Below are 22,702 nucleotides of genomic sequence, written 5' to 3' on the forward strand. Positions count from 1 at the left end.
TAACATACAACCGTTTCTCACTATTTGTTACCCTTTTCACAAACAACGTTAAAACCAAAAATGGTTGATTTTTCCATTTCCGATTTCAGTAGAGAGACGACATTATAGATAGAATATATTTTCGGAATGCTTGATTGATTACAGAACATGAATTCTCGCTATCTATTACATCTTCTTTTATTCTAAGGCGATTATTCTTAAAACCGGAAGTAGCCGATTTTTGGCACTTCCGGTTTGAATAGAGAGCTAAGAGAGAAGATAGCACCTGTTCTTACAAGGAACGGACATGAACCTGTCATCCGGACATCCAAATCAAACCTAGCCCATTCTATAAACATAAAAAATAAGTTATATGTTCATGCACAAAAAATTAGGTGCCATGGACAACGGAGTAAGTCCCTGGAGCCCATTAACCCTGTTACTATAAAGAAAATTTTAGATTCGCAGTGAAATGGCTATTGCATCAACACTGTTCATTGCAAAGTCATGGTTTATAGTTCATTCTCTTCGGCATGAACGATGCTTTCCAGAGGTGCTATGTATTAGGGCCCATAAGGTACTTGAACAGGAAAAAATGGGAGAATACTTTAAAAATTCCCTCCAGAAATCCCTCCCATCAATTTTGGAAAACTACAAACATATAAAAATTGCTAATGAGATTTAATAAAATATAATTAATTTGAAAATAGAAATAAACTTAACATTAAACTTTCTAATATATTTTTAATATTTAATTATGCTTTTTATGTATCAATATATAAAAGCCTTTTTTGATTTCAGATTTTAATTATTTTGTGTCTTTTTTTTTTTTTTTTAAACACAAAACTTAAAATCAATCATAGAGTAAGGATATAGTATAAGAGGTTTCAGCTTCTCTTCCCGCTGAAACTAAGTAACGTGAGTGGAGATTGTAGCGCCGCCACTCAAAGCAGTTGGGTACTACAAACTACTAAAAGCAAGAACGAATCAAATCATTCAGTTCGAGTGAGTCTGATAGCATTTGAAAATGACACAATTAGCAGGACTAGCTCAGGAGAGTAATGCTCTCGAAAGTAGGAACGAAAAACACAGTTCTGATTGGTTGGCGTTATCCATTTCTTGCCACCCATTGCATTCAAATAGCAGAAATCAAACGGTCGTTGCTGTCGGTCTTCGTGGCCGATTGGGCTAGCGCTATATGCTGGTAACGGAAATTTTTTTGGCGTGATTTCAAACCCGGCCCGAGGAAAGTTTTCTTTTTACATTTTTTTTACATTTTTATAACACTTTTTAAATTAAAATAAAATGAAAATAATACTCAAAAAAGTGATTTACTTACTTTTGTGCAGATAAGTAGTAGTAGGAACGGGTTAGAAGCCCCGCAGGGCTCGTTTTGTTCCCCTTGTACTCCATGATATAAATTTTGTGACCAACTTAAAACAACTGGCTAGGATAACGCGTAAAACAAGTGGCTACAGTGGAAAAAACGTACTTCGGGGAGCATTACTCTCGTCAATTAGCTTACTGTCAGTAGCAGGCGATGCTGTTATTTATGACTTTGGCCGGCAGTATCGCTGATATCACTTTTGTTGCATTGTGGGAGAGATTTGAATTTCAATTGGATAGATACGGAATAGTGCATTAGGGTGACCAGTGAAATCAATTTTGAGAAAAATAGAAATATATTTAAATGTAATTATATTATTTTATTATTTGTTTATTATAGTTTCTTGTTCATCTCTTAGGTATAATGCGACAAGCAATACCCAACCTTGAAACTTCTGAACATGTTAACGATAAATGCCATTTGATATGTAGCTTTGCTTAAGGTTAGTGTAAAGGGACAAGTTTTGCCGATAGATGCCACTACAGTCTTCGTATCTCTCCCGTGTATTTTTTACCTTTCACGGAAATTTACAATTTCTCTTACACATTTCAACGTAGAGGCTTCAAATTTTTAGATAAGGAACTTCATAACCTATTAAGGGGAACAATCCGTGCCGATTGTTTATTCAGAATTTTATTCATTGTTGAAACAGTTCCATTGTTAAAGGTTTGGATATCCATTTCAACAATCAAGCCATTTCAACAATGAAGAAATTTCTAAATAAAAAATCTGCACGGATTATTGCCTTCGATAGATTATGAAGTTTCTTTTCTAAAAATTTGAAGTCTGTAGGTTGAAATTTGAAAGAGAAATCGTGAATTTTCGTGAACGGTAAAAGAATACATGGAAGAGATACGAAGACTGTACTGCCATCTATCGGCAAAACTTGTCCCTTTAAACCAACTTTAATGTATCATACGAATTTCTGCTTAATGCGTCAAAGGAAAGCCGTAGATGGTCTTAGATGGATAGATCTTAACAAGTTTTGTAGGTGCTTAATTTACTGATTCCTTCACTTTAGAAATATTACAAATTTTCATTTTTCAAATTTGAATATCTTGTGGCTTGATATTTGGTTGTCATTAATTTTAAGAACATCTTTCCATTGCCTGTTAACCTAGTTCAATGTCAATGTGAAATGACATTGAATTAATAACTGCAGTAAAGCAACTACTCTGATGAATGAACTACTACAGAATTGTAAACCGTTAGACCTCATTGGGTGCAACAGTTCTCGTTGAAAGACATGTGCAGGAGGAAAAACAGCTCTTACAAAACAATCTTCTATGTAACAAATTGTTCGGTTGTCATATTTAAAACTGGTATACAGGATGTATGTTTTCCTCTGGCCTTGCTTACAGAATTCTTTTAAGCAAAAGACACACCTCCCATCATATTGACTAACAAAAGCCAGGTATTTATGTTTTCGTTCAATCTTTTGTTCCTTTCTGTGAAAGGGTACTACAAAGCAACAAATCTGACGCCCTAAATATGGCGATGTTGCGTAACTTCAAATGTAATAGAAATGAACATTATTTAAGAACACATTTCATCTCGATTTTTTAGTGTGTGAGTTTACGAGTGGTGTTCAAGATATCACAAGTAAGTACATTTTTAAAGACCAACATGCTAATATTAATTAAGCGATTTACCAAATCTGAACAATATATTATGAAGGATTATGTAGTATCACAATTTGTTGAAATTGAATAGAAAACCTATAGGTTGGAGTGGAAAAAAAATGAAATGAAATCTTTGAGTTTTACGTCCCACGGTTATGCCGGTTAGGCTAAAGGAGACGGTGATGATGAGTAATGAATGAAATGGTGGAATGAATAAAGTGGGAGGAAACGGGAGAACCCCGAGGAAACCCACGCACACGGTGTTTCTCCACCACAAAGTTCACTTGGCGGGGGCTGGGATCGAACCCGGGACCCCGAGCACCAGAGGTTGGAGTGGAAAAAGTATATCGCTAAATTGTGTATATTTACTCATTTCTTTATTAGCATAATTATAAATATAGTTGTAAAACTACTATACACTGCAGAAGAAATGTCAATGGAACAAGGAAATTTACTAAGAAGGCTACCAGTATATTGTTAACTTTCGATCACATGGTCAACTGAAATAGTTTATGGTGATATACATTTATTAATTTCTATCTATATGAAAGAAACATGAATTATAGTTGGTTGACTCGTACCAGTGTAACTGAAATAGAACTTGGATGTAATTCTTTAGAGAAAGGTTTCTCAATCTGGGGGTCTCGAAGATAAGCGGAAGCGATAAATATACGTAATTAGAATCTAATACTGGAAAACATTTTAAAATATTATTTTGAATTTGGTTCTGAGAGTTATATTTTTATTGTTATACATACTGTTGAGAACAAAAAAGTCTACTTAACAATTTCAACAGATACAGAGTTGTTTAAAACTCAATTTAAGTGAAAGAGGTACGATATGAAACTAATGAGAATTGCATATTGAAATAGCAGAGAAATACAAATCCAACAAAACCTGCATATTGAAATAGAATTGAAATTGAAAGCTAATGAGATACCTGAGCATGATATGATTTCACTCGTACAGCAATGTTGGTTCCAACTTATCAAGTCATTTAAAATACTCAATAATTTTTTAAAGAACTGTCCAAGTTTTTTTTTTCAACCAAAATTAGAAATCACTTTATTTTGTTCATCATATGACCCAAATTAAGGAAGTTATGAAGTTTTAAAATTTTCAAACGGCCTCCATTTTGAAACGTAGGATCGGTTTCGATATTTGTAATATGAATGAATTGGGTAAATTTGGTTTTAATGCACTCGCTGTTAGGAAAATTACTGTACCCACTATATACGAGAAATGGATTTTACTATTATAGAAATAGACAGATAAGATATCGTGAGATCTCCAGAATAGGTATATTAAAAATCCCACAGAAGCTTATTACAAACCAGAAATCATAAGAAGTCGCTGACAAAAGGATGTAATAATATGGAGATCGTGATAGGAATAAGGTTGAGAACCACAGTTTAAGAGTACTGTCCTAGCATTCTCCTTTTAGGCTAGAAAAATTGAAGAAATTTCAATACGATGTGCGAATACAGGGTTTAAATTGTGAACTTTTCGAATGCTAAAGGCGAACTCTTATGTTATAACTCCTCGCCTCGGTGATTTTTAGCGTTTCAGTGAAGTTTTACATAGGATTCATTCTAGACTGTGACCAAATAACAGACTGACTTTGTGACAATTTCTTTTTCATTCCGGGGAAGTATATTGATACACGGGGGATGAAAACGTTGCATAGCTTTCGCCCGACGCGGTGATTGCCCGTCGTGACATTTGCCTGTAATAATATTCAACTTGTTATTCTGTGAAAGTACTGAGACCTAAAAGTTCATTCAACGAACCTTCTGATCCTGATGTAAACATTGCAGAATTGTATTACTCCGCCAGTCATCGGATGATTGGCTATTGGTCAGCGCTTCTTTCGAGAAGCACGTGCTTGTACCCTGTCGATGTTTTACATATTCCCGCAACGCGGCCATATTGTAAATTGTGATTCGCGCTTAAGGTGGGTCAAAGCCACTTTCTACGCATGCGTATTCTCTTTTATTGCATTAATTCAATTTAGTTCTTAGATACAATATTCTTTCTGTTATTTAATTGTAAAGAAATTGAATTTCTGGTAATGAGCCTTATAAGCAACAAAAATATTGAAAAACAGCTTACGTAACAATGGACTATTTGCTTCTTCCGCATTAACGTTTCTAGGCTCTTTAACCAACAAAATTAAACAATCACCACGTGTATTTGTTTACATGAGGTACTGAACGTTCCTTGAATCAACTATAGTCTAAGGTTAAAGACGTCCCTGGCTCTATTTGAATTCCAAACAAAAACAAAAAAGAAAAAAAAACTAAAAAGCTTTTAAAATTACATTTCCTTCATCTTCAACTGAAATAAAAGGACATATCACAACTAAAAAATAGTATATGTGGTATACTATTCCTTACCTCCTGCCTATACGTTGGACCCTTCTTGAAATCATGGTATTTCTGAAAACTCTATTGAGAGCATAATTACATCCCGTAGGGAATACCCTCTACACCTATTGACAATTGATGAAATATGCACTTTTGGATTGTGTATGTATGTCTTCCTTTACGTTGATAAGAACTACCATCCACAGTTTTTGGAATTCGAAATGGGGCCTATTGAAATTTAGCTTTTCCGCGATTTTGGACAGCCCTAGCTCCGAAACTATGCACTTTTCGCCAATCCCATATGAACTTTTTCTCCTATTTTGAGTTGAGTTGATATTGAGTTTAACGTCCCTTTCAGCAGCGAGGCTATGTGAGATGTAGACCTACTGATTAACGTGGAATCCGAACCACACGAGCACCCGCCGGGAATCGAACCCACACCAAAGGCGCCTACGCTAAACGCTTAGCTACGGAGGAGCTCTTCTCTTATTTTGATGTGAGGAATCACCTCTTACAGTTTGTCGGTATAGTTCATTAACACCCTGTGTGTGTATATATACAACATACAGAGCCATATATATATATATATATATATATATATATATATATATATATATATATATATATATATATATATATATATATATATATATATGTGTGTGTGTGTGTGTGTGTGTGTGTGTATAGATAGATAGATAGATAGATAGATAGATAGGGACATATAAAAAGTCTCCGCGGTTTTCAGTACATTTTTTAACAAAAAAATTCTTTATTTTAATCGAGTACATATTGATCATTATTATCTATGATCTTTTGCCATTTTTGGGGTGCTCCATAATTTCATCAGTGTAGAACTTCGATGGTTTATCGTCGAAAAACTGTCTGTGGCCGCGCATTGTCATAATGGAACACAACTTCCTTTCTGTTGGCCAATTCTCGGATGATCTTTGATGACTCGGAACAAATTAACGGAACTTGCTTGGGAAGTTTTGATGATTCCACCGTATAGCCCGGACCTTGCCTCGTCTATAATTTGTTCCGAGAATTAATAAAGGCCTATATTAGACATTATATTTGAGGTGAAAGAAAAACACCAAATTTTATAGCTGCTGCTGCTTCATATTTGTTAGATTGTGTAGCGTCCTTACCTGTTTTGTCCCTTTCTTTGAACGATGAATATTTTTCAAAAGTAATTTTGAATTTGCATTTTTTTTTTCAAATATCTGATATTAAAGAATGGTTGCCATGTTGAAGAAAATACATAGTTTGTGTCAAAATTGGATAGCTATAATCATTCTTCCACAGATACAGAAGTTATTGTAGGGTCTCTTGCATTTTTCTAATATTTCAGTTTCATTCCAGTTTCAATCTTTTTTTTTTAAATATAATGCATAAAAATGCGACTATTGTTATTCGCTATAATTTTAGTTCATGTGGAATTTGTGTACATTCAGAGCCATATTTCATACAAATATTTCCTAAAGTTGCTCATAACAGCGCAAAACTGTGATCAATATCAGTTAGGTTAGGTTAGGATTTAGGTTTCTGGTCTTTCGGCACGTTTTGAGGGATGACATCTCTCGGCGAGCACACTATCCGGGGAAAGGGAAGGAAGAAAGGTTTGGGGAAAGAAGGAAGTGGCCTGGGACCTATAAGTTAGGTACCACCCCGGCATTTACCGGGTGTGAATGAGGAAAACCCAGAAAACCCTCATTCAGGGTGGCTAGATCAATATCAGTGTTTTTGTGCAAAATTCTGAAGCTGAAAGTTGATCAATGGTTAATTCTAAGTCGTAATCAATTTTATACTAGCAAAGAAGGAAGAATATTATATTTTAATCTTGAGTAACTGTTTGGCAATTAGTAATTGGAAAATTGTTAAAAAAAGTACAGTAGAGCGTCGATTATCCGAAGTAATTGGGGGACATGGGTGTTCGGAAAGCTGGTTTGTTCGGATAATCGAACTGTACATGTTTATTTGCCATGCTCGGAGCGGCACGCCTCAACTCTAAGCTGGCGCAGCTGTTGCTGTGAACAGCTTTGATACTGCGGCTACTTCTACAGCCAGTGCCAAACCGACAGAAGTGTGCTGATTGTTGAAACACAGCGACTGGCGACTTGGCCGGTCAGCAGCGCCTTATGAAGGCCCCATTTGGAGCAATGTTCCGCCAGCGGTGGCTCAGTGCGGCGACTACTGTGGGGAACTTGGTTTGGGAGTGAGGGGGATGATGGACGGTAGGGTGGGAGAGTAACAGGTGCGAGCGAGTACACATTTCGGTTAAGCGGTCGTTCGGTTGACCGACGTTCGGATAATCGACGCTCTACTGTATATTTAAAAAAAAAAGTATTCTTAGAAGTTCTCTTTAAATAACGTGAATAACTTGTGGACAATCAGACATGAGAGTTTGTTCACATTTTCTGGTTTTAGCCAATCACAACCAACCGTATGTTTGCATCTTTCAGGTGTTTCCTTTAGCATATATATATCTTAGTAATTGTGCTTTCACTTTTCTATAAATTATCCCGATATATCCACAATAGTTACTACTCTTGAGTGCTGTAATGAAATTGGCGGAATTATTGTGGATAATTTTACTTTCAAAGTTTTGTTGGGTAATAAATTGTCGTTCTACTGCAGTAGTTTAACTTGAAACCCTAACTCTGGACCTCTAATAATAGTGCGCAATTTACATGCAATAATGATTAATATGTATTAGGGAGTGTATGTACCCAGTCTCATTTAACTGACTTTGTGCCCGTAAGCAAGAAAAGTTATTTTAGGGCAAGAAGCACAACATTCTTCTTTGGTGAGAAAGTTACGAAATTTAGAAACAGGCAATCACTATGACGGTCAAAACAAAAAAGGCTATGAAAATGATTACTGTAAAAATACTAGAATCCGAATTGAGCTTGATCAGAGATATGATTCCTGGGACCTGAGACACTGAATAGTAAATACATATAAACTTTGCCAAGTGAACATTACAAGTTTTTATTTCATTGCAGCTTATGGCTATTGACAGATACAGATAGCATAAGGCGGATTTTGAGTGCTTCTATTCAAGTACATACTGTAGTAATAACTTCACTATCTAGTTATATAAAGTTTACTCTATGCTAGAAAAGCACACGAAATGAAATTTGTTTCGAATCTCGTCCCGAAATTGAGATTATTCCAGACGAGAGGCGCTTCGTGGAACTCAAAATGATACGAGAGAATCCTATTTCGTCTTGAGTTATCAAGACAAGATACGGCACGAGACAGCATCTAAAAGGTCTCGTCTCGTCTAAAAGAAATAGTCTAATTTTTATAAATTTTTCTTAAGCAATAATCACTCAGAAATAAATATCTGTCTCGGGGCAAACACTATTTTTAGTTTTGAAAAATAGATTGCCTAAATATAATATTTAGTTTTTCGAAATCAAGCTTTATTAGTTATTATGATATGTGGCTACATTATATAACATACATGAACAATAATACACGTTTAAGCTGCTATTATTATTTAAAAATTATCGATATGAACATGGGTGTTTGAACTTACCCTTGAAATTGTGCATACGCCACTGGTATACAGCATGCCATATCGCTTCGCCTAACCAATTATTTCATCTGTTATGACAGATAAATGACTAGACTTGCACCCACTATTTTAGGCGAAATAAGGACCTTGTTTTGTCTAAAATGGTGTACAATAGTGGTGTTCGTATTTAATGACATTTCCGGGTTTTTGAAAACCTAATATCTGGAAATCGATTTTCGGTTTCAAAAATGCAACGGAAGGCTGTCCTAAACGGAAATAGTGTATGGAACCAGAACAATAAGATTTTGTATTGAATGTTTCATTACCTATAATACAGCAGGAAGAAAGCACCACACAGTTGGCGCGGAAATGTAAACAAATCCAGCTGACGTATGCTACAAAAGGAAGAAAGGTGGTGTAATGTGAAGTGCTATGGATCAGAGAGAGCGTGGGCATTCAGGGAGCGTGGCATGTAAAGACATGAGACGGAATTAGTGTTGGTAGTTTGGTGGTAGGAAGGTATTTCTGTGTGAGCATTCGATCGCGAAGATCAGGTAGTGTTAATGGAAGCAGAGTGTGCTGATACTTTGGGGGCTGATAAAGTAAACGTGCATCTTTATGTGTACAAAAATGACAAACTGTAGTTTGAAACTGCTAGCAGATGTGTTCGGTATCTGGCAGGAAACCTCAATGAGGGAGGAACGTCTCGTAGAACAGATTAAAACTCAGCTATGTGGAGAAGAGGTTAACACATGAATGATAAAGGACGATGCTATAGATAATGAGAACATTGAAAGTAATTTCGGCGATAGTCTTGCGTTATCGGGAGGGACGACACTGCTGCCTGAATGAAGTCAATTAGTCGTTGAGCACGATGGAAGCAGTAGTTTGTCATATGTTACATCACTGCCAAAGAAAACGTACTGTTGCGAGACCCACTTTGAGTCCTCAGGTTCAACCCTTAGTAGCATTTCGGATAAAGAAGATTTTCATTTATACTTTTTAAAATTCATAATTATTGTTGTCCTAAGGCTCGGAGAGCATGCTGTATTTTTTTTCTGTTAACAACAAACTCTGGACATTAGGCAAATGCCCTTCTCAAGCAAAACTTCTCAGCAAAGCTTGTTATTTCCAAATTCTTGTTCCATCATCATTCTCCTGTCCGTCCTGACTTCTCTGTATGTTTGCACTTCTGAAGAATGATGAAGTATTGATTCGGAATTTCTTGTTTCGGTCGTCGATAACGAAGACACAACTCGCTGAACTGTGTACCTTCCGTGTCTTCAGTTGGATGGTGCTATGCAACTTTTGCTTAAACATCAGGATTACTACCGGGATTGTTATCCGCAAGTGTGGTTGACCTCTGGACACGTTTTGTTGAGGATTTCGACCCGCTGACCACCAAATATGACGTTTTTTTTGCGACGAAATGGGAGGTGTTGTGGACACCATCGTTCCATATTTGGAATTGGAGGGAGACCGGAGGCGGAGTTTGAACCAAATCCTCCGGATAAAATTCCCGGACAATTACTTGGCCGATGCATACAAGATCAAGACCAAGTAGGACAGGGACATGGAACCTCCCCAGCTGTGTCCTCTTTGGTTAGCGATCGACATATCGCTACGTCTGAAAATCAATACTGTGATTTCTAGGAATTTCAAGTTATTTTAGACTACAGATAATCCCCAAAAGAGGGGGCTCCTCTAACCCACTCAATTTTTATGTAATTTACGAAAAATTAGTTATTTAAAATTTTGTTAGCCCACAAGCATCCTTGTACTCCCGTATATAAAACACAGAAGACTTATTTCTTCTCCTCTGCAGGAATCTACAGTACCGGTATTGTTTGTTGATGTTGAGCTGAGAAGAAAGAGTATAAAAACAGACACATCTGCCGCCAATAGTACAACATTGTTACGTAGTTGAATAATGAGGTCAGATACACACTTTGTTTAATTTAGAAACATGGAACATAAAATTACCTTTGATATTTTGGCCAGATAATAGTATGGTACTTAGATTAAATTTGTTATAATGTTTAATGAATTGGTTCCAGGTAGTCAGAAGGGAGGCTTCTGGACAAGGGCGCCGATGCTGGAGACCTCCAAAGCTCATGTGTGCCCCCTCATTGTATTTGTGAATATACAATATTTGTTATAATATGAATGCAATTTGTCTTAATATCCTCATATACATAGGCGCCGACTTTGGGGGGCAGGACACTTTTGCCCCCCCCCCAATATTTAAAGATGCGGTCCTCGACCCTCAATATAATCCAGTCGAGGAAAATTTAACAAAGAGGAGCAACAATTTCTGTCGTAAACTTCGTCGTGCCTTTTCAATATTAGGAACAGCCTTCGTATTCGATAGAAAACGTCATTTGAAACGTGTTTAATAGAGCACTGAAGCTTCAACCAACACTCTGGTAGCACTGATATTACAAGTGAAGATCAATGTGGTGCGCAAACTTGCAGTGAAGTTCCCAAAGTTTGAACTTGTTGTAATGCCCTTAAGCAAATTTGACTTAGGTCGTGAATTTCGCAGTAGAGCGGATGCAGCTTGCCTAGATCTGGGGTAGGAAGGGGGGGGGAGGTATTGGGTCTTCATCGAGCAGTTGATGGAAAAAGGTTGAATATGATAATATATTTATTCATCGTTTCGGCCCCCCAATATTTTCTTCAAGTTGGCGCCTATGCTCATATAAGCCTTCTGCGTCTGGTTGCCCTCCTCACAAATTTACAGAGCAATCGGCGCCTTTGCTTCTCGGACCTAGTATCCTATTTTCTGAGCTACATGTGAAATGTTATATATATATATATATATATATATATATATATATATATATATATATATATATATATATATATATATATATACATATATATTTGGTAGATTACCTAAGTAACTTAACTAGTGTAAAATTTCCGTGATAGAATGGAATTATGACTACAAAATATACTAAAATATAATCCTAGTTAGATTAATTAATATAGACGTATTTAAATTATCTTAAATAATCTTATAAATTTACCGTTCTATGGCAGGGAAGTGTTAAAATAACAGGGCCAGAATCATTTTAGTTAATACTAGTACGTTAAAATTAAATATATATTTTATGGAGATACATATCTTGCTAGTACTGTGTAAAATTTCCGGAAATTTTGAACCCATTAGAAAAATCTTTTGTTCGGAAATATTGGCAAAACCCGGAAAATATAATTTACAAACTATTTCTTCCCCTGATGTTAATCTTATTTGTTGTAATGTGTCTGCAGCATATGCACAATGTATTTCGCTAGCTGGAAAAATACTTAAGGCAACAGCTTTAAATTTTACTTTTTAGTTTTCAGATTTCTGATAAAATCCCTCTATATTATTTGTATATTTTTCGAACAACTCAAAAAGAGAGATTATATTTATATATATACACATACACGTGTAAATTTGAGCAGCGACAAATATATTAAAAATATAACATGTGAAACTTCCGTTCGTTATTATTAAAGACTAGCAGAATATCCGTTCTTCACACGGGGAGTATACGTTTCATTTAGGGTATAAGGAGCACAAAAATTGTCACTAATGAACTTAGGGACCCGAAAAACCATGATTCGACATTAGTATCGGTCATTTTCAATTACATTTACATGTCACCTTACCCCTTTAGGGGTACTAATGGGGGCTGAATTTGGATTTAAACGGCATCGGAAGTATCACTGTTCATTTCAGCCATCCCGAAAAATATGGATTGGACACTAATATCGGCCATTTTCGATCATTTTTATATATCTCCCCTTGTCCCTCCCCCAAGTTGTAAGCGCTGAATTTGGATTTAAATGGCATCGGAAATGTTAATGTTCATCTCAGGACCCCAAAAACCATGAATTCGACACTAATATCGGTCAATTTCGATCATATTTATAGATCTTCCTGCCCCCAAGTTACGGGGATGAATTTGGATTTAAACGGCATCGGAAATGTCACTGCTCATCTCAGCGACCCCGAAAACTATAGATTTGACACTAAATCGGCCATTTCAGTCATTTTTATATATTTTTTCCTACCCAAGTTGCGAGCCTGAATTTGGATTTAAACAGCATCGGAAATGTTACTATTCATCAAGGCAGCCCCAAAACTATGGATTCGACACTAATATCGTCATTTTTGATCATTTGTATATATATATATACAAATTTGTATATATATATACAAGGGCGCCCATCAGGGGGGAAAGGTGGGGCGCTTATCCCCCTACGAGGAAATTGTACTTGGGAATATTGAAAACCCAATAGAATTTTTACATCGCCAAGGTCTGATACATGGAGAAAACAACACTAACATGGTGGAAATCAGATGTTTGGCGTTTAGTTTCTTCCTGACCTTCTACACATGTTGATACAGATGACCCTGCTTCTGAATTAGTTTCATTTTCGATAACTTTTGCACCAAAAAATGACTTGATGGATGCCTGCTTCATATTTATGGCGTTATAATAGTCAGTACAGTAATTGGAAACGTCTGGCGAGGTACATTTGCCTGTAGTTCATTTTGTGCTCTTTTTGTTTCCTTCTGGAAATTCGCTAAGCACTCTGCTACTTATTATTGCGCGCAATTATAATGGTGTGTGACAAAATCTTTTTAAAATAATAGGTTCGGTGTTCTGCTGCCGTCTAGATTTTTTTCTTTGAGTGCATATAAGGAATTGACGTTCTCTTCATTCCGTATATTTGTAAACAAATCGTGAAACAAATGGTTCGGGGCCACTCAGAAAACACAAAGTGAGTCGATGCAAACTGCTATTTAGAAACATTTTGCAATCATTGATTTATTTTCGTGGGTGCTCCACGCAAAGACTGAAATCACTTGAAAAACAGCATTGTTGTCGCTTTTACAATAAACAAAACTTCCGAATTCCCCACTGATTTTTTTTGTATCTGACTATTCTAGAGGAACATGTACGTTTTCTCTAGACATCACCAGTTTCATACATGAGAGATGCGTTTTCCTTGCACTGTAAGGAACATGGACATGTTGTATGTTTTACACGTTAATTAGTCACACGTTGGACATGTACTGTCAAGTCAGCAAAACAAATGCTTTTTACCTGCAATATTACACATGTACAAGCCAGGCACTCACATTCATGTAACATAGCCTGTTTTCGGGTCAATTTTCATATGGGTATTCTTTGGAAGGGCATCATGTCCAACGTCTTGAATGCTTGTCGTGGTTGTGATTCTTCAAACTCTTGGAATGAGGAAAAGTAATACATGGGAGATTATTGAGTATATCTAGCAATAAGAACAACTGTTGCTTTTGGAGAAATATACGCTACATTCAATTTCATTTGTTAGTAGTAGTAAATGCGCGCTAAATTCAATTTTACTTAGTAAATAAAATCACAAGATTTTCCTATTTGGGATTTGCTGAAACAATTTGAAACTTCTAGACAACGTCTTTCTAGAGCGGGAAAAATATTTTAGAGCGGGCATTGCCCGCTCTAGCCCCTCTATGGCTACGGGCCTGTATCAGAGGTTGTATATTATTAGATGAAAAACTGCAAAGAAATTCGCTTATCAAAGTAGATAGCAAAAACATCCAAAATTATCAAAATTTAAATATTCAGGTCTGTGGCTAGATGAAAAAAACTGTAATACGCACATTGAAAGGACATGCAATAGATTAATGATCACCATAAATAAAATATTAAATATAATTGATAAAGATTACAACCTCCAATGAAGTACTTTTTATTTTATTATAAGGTAATAATCGTACCCACGATAAGCTATTGCTTCAGTGTCTGTAGAGACAGGATACTACACTACGTTGCAATACGGGAAAGGTTTGATAGTTTGCAGAATAATTTTATTGAGAATAATGGTAGCCTTGTTAACAACGCCTGTGGTAACACTTCAGGTATTGTTACAAATGGAGCCTCTGTATTCGTCAGTTCTATAACAGCAGAAAAATATTGGTTAAAAAAAGGGTTGAGTTGATTTTGAGTTTAGCGTCCCTTAAAGCAGCGAGGTTATACGAGACGTATGAGACGTGGATCTGCTGATTAATGTGGAATTCGAACCTCATGAGCTCCCGTAGGGAATCGAACCTGGGTTTTCCACGCCAAAGACGTGTATGCTAACTGCTTAGCAGGGCCGCAGTGGCTCAGTGGTAGAGTATTCACCTCTGGTGTGCGGAGTCCCTGATTGTATATAATTTTGGCATTGTATACTACAATACTATTAGTATTGTATATAATCTTAGTAAAGCTAATTTCCTTATTTTATATAATTCTTTAAGGCAACAAAACTGGTCAGAGTTACTTGCTATAAAAGATGTTAATCTAGCAGTGAATTACTTTTATAATATTTTAAATGTTATTGTCGATAGTAATGTGGCCAAGAAGAAAATATTCAAAAAGCATCGTCATTCCTGCTGGTTTATGCAGGAAATTGTTAGTATACTTAAAGAGAAAAATTACTATAGAAAACATATGCATGTTTCAGTTTACAATTTGAATAAATTTAAGGAGCTACGAAAACGAGCTAAAACTCTTATTAATAGGGATTACGAACTTTATCTAAGGAAATCAGAAAACAACTTAAGGAGAAACCCTAAATGCTTTTGGTATTACCTTAAAAGCAAAAAAATCACAATTTAGAAGTCAGTCATATGATATATAATAATCAAATACTTGCTTCTGATTCTGCCTTTGCCAATAATTTTGCTCAATATTTCAAAAGCGTTTACTCTTCATGTAGTCCAAATTATAATGGGTATTATTCTCCCATCTTAAATGTTCCTAACTGTCTAATGATCAATTTCATTACTGAACAAGATTATGTGAATGGCATTAAAAAGTTAAAATCGTCTAAATCCTCTGGTCCTGACTTAATTCCTTCGTACATTGTTAAGGGATGTGGGGAAGTTCTGAAGATACCTCTATGTCACATCTATAATCTCATATTAAAAACTTCTCTCTATCCTGATGTTTGGAAAATTAACAAAGTCCGTCCTATATTAAAGAAGGGAAATCCTACAGCAATAGAAAACTATAAACCAATCTTATTAATTTCTATAATAGGTAAAGTTTTTGAACACATCCTTTATAATAAAATTTTTAGTCATGTTAAACCATATGTATCAATTTAACAACATGGTTTTTATCCCAGGAGATCAACAGTTACAAATCTTATTACTTTCATTCAGTATATATCAGATTCCCTCAATAATAATCATTCAGTTGATACAATTTATACAGATTTTTCAAAAGCTTTCGACAAATTGGATCACCATATATTAATTATGAAGTTGTCTAGTTTTGGATTACTAGAACATTTTCTTCTATTGATTTCATCTTACCTAAAAGACAGAAAACAATATGTGGTGTTCAATAATCAAAGTTTATTTGATGTTTACTCAGGTGTGCCACAAGGATCTAACTTAGGACCTTTATTTTTTGTATTATTTATCAATGATCTGCTGTCTGTTTTCAGAAATTCAAATTGCTTATTGTACGCCGATGATATGAAACTGTATAGATAAATAAGAGAACCTAATGGTGTTTGAAAGCTTCAAGATGATTTAAATAGCTGTTATAATTGGAGTCTTAAAATAAACTGCATTTCAATATCAATAAATGTATTGCAATAACCTTTTCAAGAAAGAATAATCCCACTTGTTTTGATTATAAGATTAATAACTTAAATAGCAAAAGATGGCAAGAGTAAATGATTTGGGAATTATCATCAATAATAGGATGTCTTTTAATGTATATATTGAGAAAGTATGTAATGAGGCTTTTAAGCTTTTAGGATTTGTAATGAGGAACAGCAGAGACTTCCTCATCCAATGTGCATGCTTTCATAACAATATTTAATACCCTTGTTAGAAGTAGACTTGATTATGCTTCTATAGTCTGGGCTCCTTATTACAAAAACTATATTAAGAAGGTTGAACGTATCCAAAGTAAATTTTTGAGATATCTGTATTATAAGGTTTTTAGTATTAATTCTTATGAAGCTAAGGTATCGTACAAAACTCTTCTGAGTATTTTTGGTTGTAGTTCATTGACAACTAGACACGAGCACTCTCAGCTAATTTTTCTCTACAAATTTGTGAACGGAATTGTCGACAGTTCAGAGTGTCTAAAGTTATTGAATTTTAATATAAAATCAAAATAATATAATAATAATAATAATAATAATAATAATAATAATAATAATAATAATAATAATAATAATAATAATAATAATAATAATAATAATAAGAAGAAGAAGAAGAAGAAGAAGAAGAAGAAGAAATCGATTACCTTTCATCTGCAACAAATCTCAAACTATGGTACATTTGAACTCAGCTATTACGAGAGTTTGTCGATTAAGCTGATATAGGAGAATGTCGACTTGGATTTTGCTATGCCTTATTCAGTCTATGTAAAAACTCTTAAATATAATTTTTGAATATAAGAGACTTTTAATTCGAACCTGACATTGATTATGGCATTTTGGAATTTAAAGAGTATTTCTATTAAGTGAAAACATTTCTGCTTTTTGACAAATCTTATTTCAACATTTATATTTTGGATATTTATATTATTGTTATGTTCTATTTGTTTTTTGTTTCATTTTTTTCACGAAGGGCTGGGTTCTATTTGTATATTCGCATTTCTTATTGGAGGAATTAATACAAATATACAGTATCTCTTACTTGTGTTGTCTCATGTTTGTGATATTAATTGCATGTTTATTTTATTTTTTCTTTTTGTTGTGTGTTTCAATATTTCTAAAACTTGTAATTATGTAAGCCTATTGTAAATGAGAATATTCTTTTCCTGTAATAGGTGTCCAATAAATATATAAATAAATTCGATCCCAGCTCGCGTCAAGTGGACTTTGTGTTGGACAAACACCGGGTACGTGGATTTTCTCGGGGTTCTCCCTTTTCCTTCCACTTTCTTCGTTCTACCATTTCATTCATTTCTCATCATCATCGTCTCTCTCAGCCTTGCCGGAATAACTGTGGGACGCAGAAATCAGATTTCTTTTATCTCTTTTTTGCTAATTGCTTAGCCACGAGGGAGTTTTGAATAAAGAAAAAAGAGTAGAAGCGATGTAAAAGGACATAGACTCTTCAAATCCACACTTTCTAAGGTGAGACTTTTAAATAATGAAATATTTTTCTATGTCAAGCAACAACAGTCCCCTGAGCACCTTATATTTGGGTGCGGAGACGTCATATTTGACGAGGAAAATAAAGTAAGAATATGAAACTCGAGTGGTAAGAACATAAGAGAAATAACACTATCCAACACATTTTAACTTTTTTCTGTAGAAGTCACGGAGATGGGTGTTCTTAAATAATTTCGACTTTCTAAATCTAACAAGAATTTTACGAATGATCCAAAAATGGATCAAAAGATTGCGATCTTGGCCAAGAATTACTTTTTGGATCAGGTTCTACAAAATTTTTGAACGGCCCCTAAATCGAGTTTTTTTTTCTTTTTTAGGAATAAGCATATCATACTGACGAGGAAACCGATTCAAGTGTGACACGAAACTGTGGACGAATTTATGCGCAAACGAAGTGTTTTTGTATACAACTAAACCCATTAGAGGCAAAAACTCTCGATCTCAAACGTTCCGGAGATATAGAGGAATAAGGGAAAGGTTGGTACTCCGATATTTGGCGAATTTTCGGCTATGTTGCGAGTGAATATGTTTGAAAATTGCATTGAAACGTTAAGGAAGATACATCACGGTGGAGTAAAAGTGGTGTTGAATGTTGAGGTGAGTGACGTAGCTTTTACCCGGGGCCAGAAAAAGGAGCTTAAGGAATAACAAACGCCATTGAAACGGAGAACATAATTATATGACATTACATGCTAATATATCATGTCGTTAGCTCGTAGAAAATGAAAAAAGTGACATGGAAATATATTAATTATATTGCCAAAGGAACAGAGACATTATTATGTGAACAAAAATATAAGGGCATATTCTGTGCAAAAGCGCTATAGAAAAAACAAATAAAATAATATGAAACACAAACACATATTGTTGCAAACGTAAGTACTACAGTGTGTAGTTGTGTGACATATATTAAAACGCAATGTATGGATCAATAAGCAAAAATAGTATCTTCAACTTAAAAAACGAAAACCGGTACGCCTTATATACTGTATAGGCCTATCACATACAGTTCCGATCGGTTAATAATTGTAGAAATTATAAATGTTTGGAAAATTCAAACGGCCACAATTTTTTACGTTTTTCATCCTATTTGACTGATGATACTTTTATTCGATTCAGCGTACCAAGAAACCTGAACATAGATACCTGACACGCCTGGAACTCCAGTATTTTCGTCTTCCCAGTCCAAAACATTCTTCCCCTAGAATTTTTTATGGACTCTCTGGTTTTGTAACCCTCATGTCTCAGGCGATGTATTACTACAGTTTCCTGGATGAAGGAATTATTCATTTTTAAAAGACACTTTTACTTGTACTAACGCTACATAATAAAAAATTCGCATAATATCGGAGCACCAACCTTCTCCTTATTCCTCTATATCTCCGGAACGGTTGAGTTCGAGGGTTTTTCCTTCTAATGGGTTTAATTATTCACAAAAACACTTCGTTTGCGCATGAACTCGTCCACAATTTCGTGTCACACTTGAATCGGTTTCCTCGTGAGTTAAGTGATAGTGTCTGTTTGGTTACACTATATGTAGTTCCCCAGATATAAACCTATAAGAAAAAAAATTGCCTGAAATATATTGGATCTTTTGATCGAAAAATAAAGTCAAATTCTTCCCATTACATCACACTTTTTATCTACAAGGTGCCTCAAAAATTGTTACGTAATATAGACTCTTTAATATTTATCTCGATATTTGATGTATAGGAAAAGCTATTATTTTAAAGCAAAATGTGCTGAGTACACAATTTAAGTGGAAATTAAGTACATATCAGAACATTTAACAATACTGTCAGTGTTTTAGTGGTTCACTAAAAAAATTAGAATCGCAATAAAAATAAAATTTTAAATATACATGTATTTTACGTATACTTTTCACAATACAGCTATTTATTTAAAAATAGAAGAACAGTATAGTAATGTAACTCATAGCTTACGAAATTAGAGATGATAATCTTATTTTACGTTCAAGTCACACAAGCAAAGAGCTTAACAATTGTCCAGTAAACTGCAAGCCGAAAGTTCCACAATTGGTTTTGAGCCTTTTTTTTCTTTTAAATAAATGAAATGAGTGTTACAAATGATACAGATATGAAGAGCATCATACTTACAAATATATTACAATAGAACCATATTACAAATATGATTCTATTGTAATATATAAGATATGGAGTGTGGATATAATACATATGAAGATGGAGAAAAGTGCAGCTGAAAATATTTACTGATTTAAACCATACATTGTCATGAAACATTTACAAATGTTTAAATATAAAATATATTACATGATGAATGGTACCACAGTTGTAAATACAGATTTTGTTGTGCTAGATACTTAGAGGATTTCCTAGTTGTGAATTGAGATTTTCTCTTGTACACTGTTTTGGTTTCTCTCTGAAGTAACCAACAATAGTATCCCATCATGGCAGGATTCCATTTACCTTCGTAACGTTGTTCTGTTTGTGAAATCTCTTGATGAAACAATTCATCTTGTTCATACTCAGTGCTCCTAAGTTCTCGAAGAAAAAATTATGGTGTGAGTGTAGAAAGTGAAGTTTCAGACATTCCACAGCTCAACACTTTATGGTTTTGTACTAGATCATTCTCAGTTTTTCATGGCGTTCAGCTTTCTTGTTCCTTAAAAAACCTACGACAACACTGTTGAAAAATAACCATGCGATCCTTTCAGCTGAGTTAAACGTCTGTATGAAGTGTACGTTCTTAATGAGCCTTCTAATCTGTGGTCCACTCCTACTTTTCCTACCCCTACTTTCAATTTGACCCTTAATATTTGTGGAAACACTTGCCGCAAGTACTCGAAACCATCACCTTTCTTGTCCATTCCTTTGATGAATACCTATATAAGCCCTAGCTTTATATGAAAATATGGTAAAAGTACATTTTGAGGATCAACTAGAGAAGTATGTTTTACATTTAGTTGTCCTGGTAATGGTAATGGTAATGCTTGTCAGTGTCTCGACTGTCCCATAAACACAAAAGCAACAGTATTTGGTGTAGCCACCTTGTAAATCAAGAATCAAAGCAATAACTTTCAAGTCTGCGCAAATTTTCCACTTGTATTGCTTGTACTGAATTGCGTTCAGTATCTTTGCCATATTTTTATATATTTCCTTAAGTCAACAGCATGTGCTGATGGGATAGATAGTTTTTGATTCCTATAATGTAAAAGAACGGCTTTAAGACTATATTTAGATCCGTCCATGAACAAACGCCATTCTTCAGTTTAGATTTGAAACCTCTGTCATCAATAGTCCGTCAATGTCTACACAAATACACACATTGAATCCTTCATCTGGAAATATGTAGACAATTGTTTGTGTCGATTACTGTAGAGAGTCACATTTGTGTTCTCATGTGAGAGTCCCCATTCTTTGCAACCTCGAGGTTAGAAGTTCAGCGTCCTCTTTTGTCAATTTTAAATCACGTACGAGATCGTTTAGTTCTGGTTGTTGTATGTGATCAGGCCCGTATCCACGGGGAGGCAAGGGGGCCGGCCCCCCCTAAACTTTGGCTGACCACCATAAAATTTCACGGTAGGCTTGCAAATGAACTATAATATGGTTATGAAGTATAATATGATTGGGTCGGGCCCCCCTAACTTCTACCGCCCCCCCCCCTAAATTTTTGGGCTGGCAACGGGCCTGTATGTGATACGGAGTAACTGAAGATTTGGGAGCAAAATCTTCATCGGATGACACTAAGGTAGAATCTTCTTCTGCTGCAACCTCTTTTTCATCAAGTACAGGGTCAGTTGGTGACTTGGGACAGCCATAATGACAGGCAAAAATAACAGTCATTATACTGATTGGTTTATTTTCACCAATTGTAGGGACAGCAAATACTATTTTACGTTTTCTTTACCATGAAATTACATTGATAAATTGACTTCGCACGTCTTACAGAAAACGTGATGCACTTAGTCTTTAACTTTGTCATTTACTTGACAGCCGAAATACATTCTGCAAGCTGTTTTAACTATTCTTCCAATAGGTCAGGTCTTCTTCTATGTGATTTTGGAACAAATAACGCACACACATAACAGAAACTATTCGGTGAATATTTGCAACGTCTCCCTCTTTTCATCTCCATGCTTCTAATAAATATCATTCACGAAAAAGAGAATTGCGTCTCACAACAATAACTGTCACTGTTATGGTTGTAAACAAATCTGATTCGTTTGATCCACATTGTCATTATTTGATTGTTTTATTTTATTGTAAATACTTGTTCATTTCATTTTAAGATTGCTGTTACTAATTTTAAAATGTTATTATCAATTTTCAACTCAAATTTTATTAAAACGAGTCGATGAATTATAGTTTTCTGGAATACTAAATGAATCACTGGGCGGAAAGTACCTTAAATTCTGTATATATGCATTTTTATCTTTTTCTTATTATTGATCGATTGAAAGATGTCTACGTAAACAGAGAAAGTTGATGGCATATATTCCGAAGTTGGGCGTCCGCTTTCGTCAAGTTTTTTCACTGTTATCTCCTTTCCACACTTTCTGCAATTTGTTATTAAGTTCATTAATCCGTGCTCTTCACAAACTTTTAAAAGATTTTGCTCGTTATCAATGTATTCCTTCACAAATGTTAAAACTGCT

General features: G+C 35.0%; 1 protein-coding gene across 1 annotated transcript in view; it reads left to right on the forward strand.

The window, feature by feature from the left end:
• The first annotated feature begins 2,914 nt into the window (after positions 1 to 2,914).
• LOC145669118 (uncharacterized) overlaps positions 2,915 to 22,702 on the forward strand; it is a 104,964-nt gene continuing 85,176 nt past the window's right edge. The window contains exon 1 of the mRNA XM_081737459.1: positions 2,915 to 2,968. The gene's annotated coding sequence lies outside the window, so the exon portion shown is untranslated. The remainder of the gene's footprint in view (positions 2,969 to 22,702) is intronic.

The sequence above is a fragment of the Thermobia domestica genome, chromosome 13 (genome assembly GCF_964235325.1).
Source record: "Thermobia domestica chromosome 13, izTheDome1.hap1.1, whole genome shotgun sequence".
NCBI lineage: Eukaryota > Metazoa > Arthropoda > Insecta > Zygentoma > Lepismatidae > Thermobia > Thermobia domestica.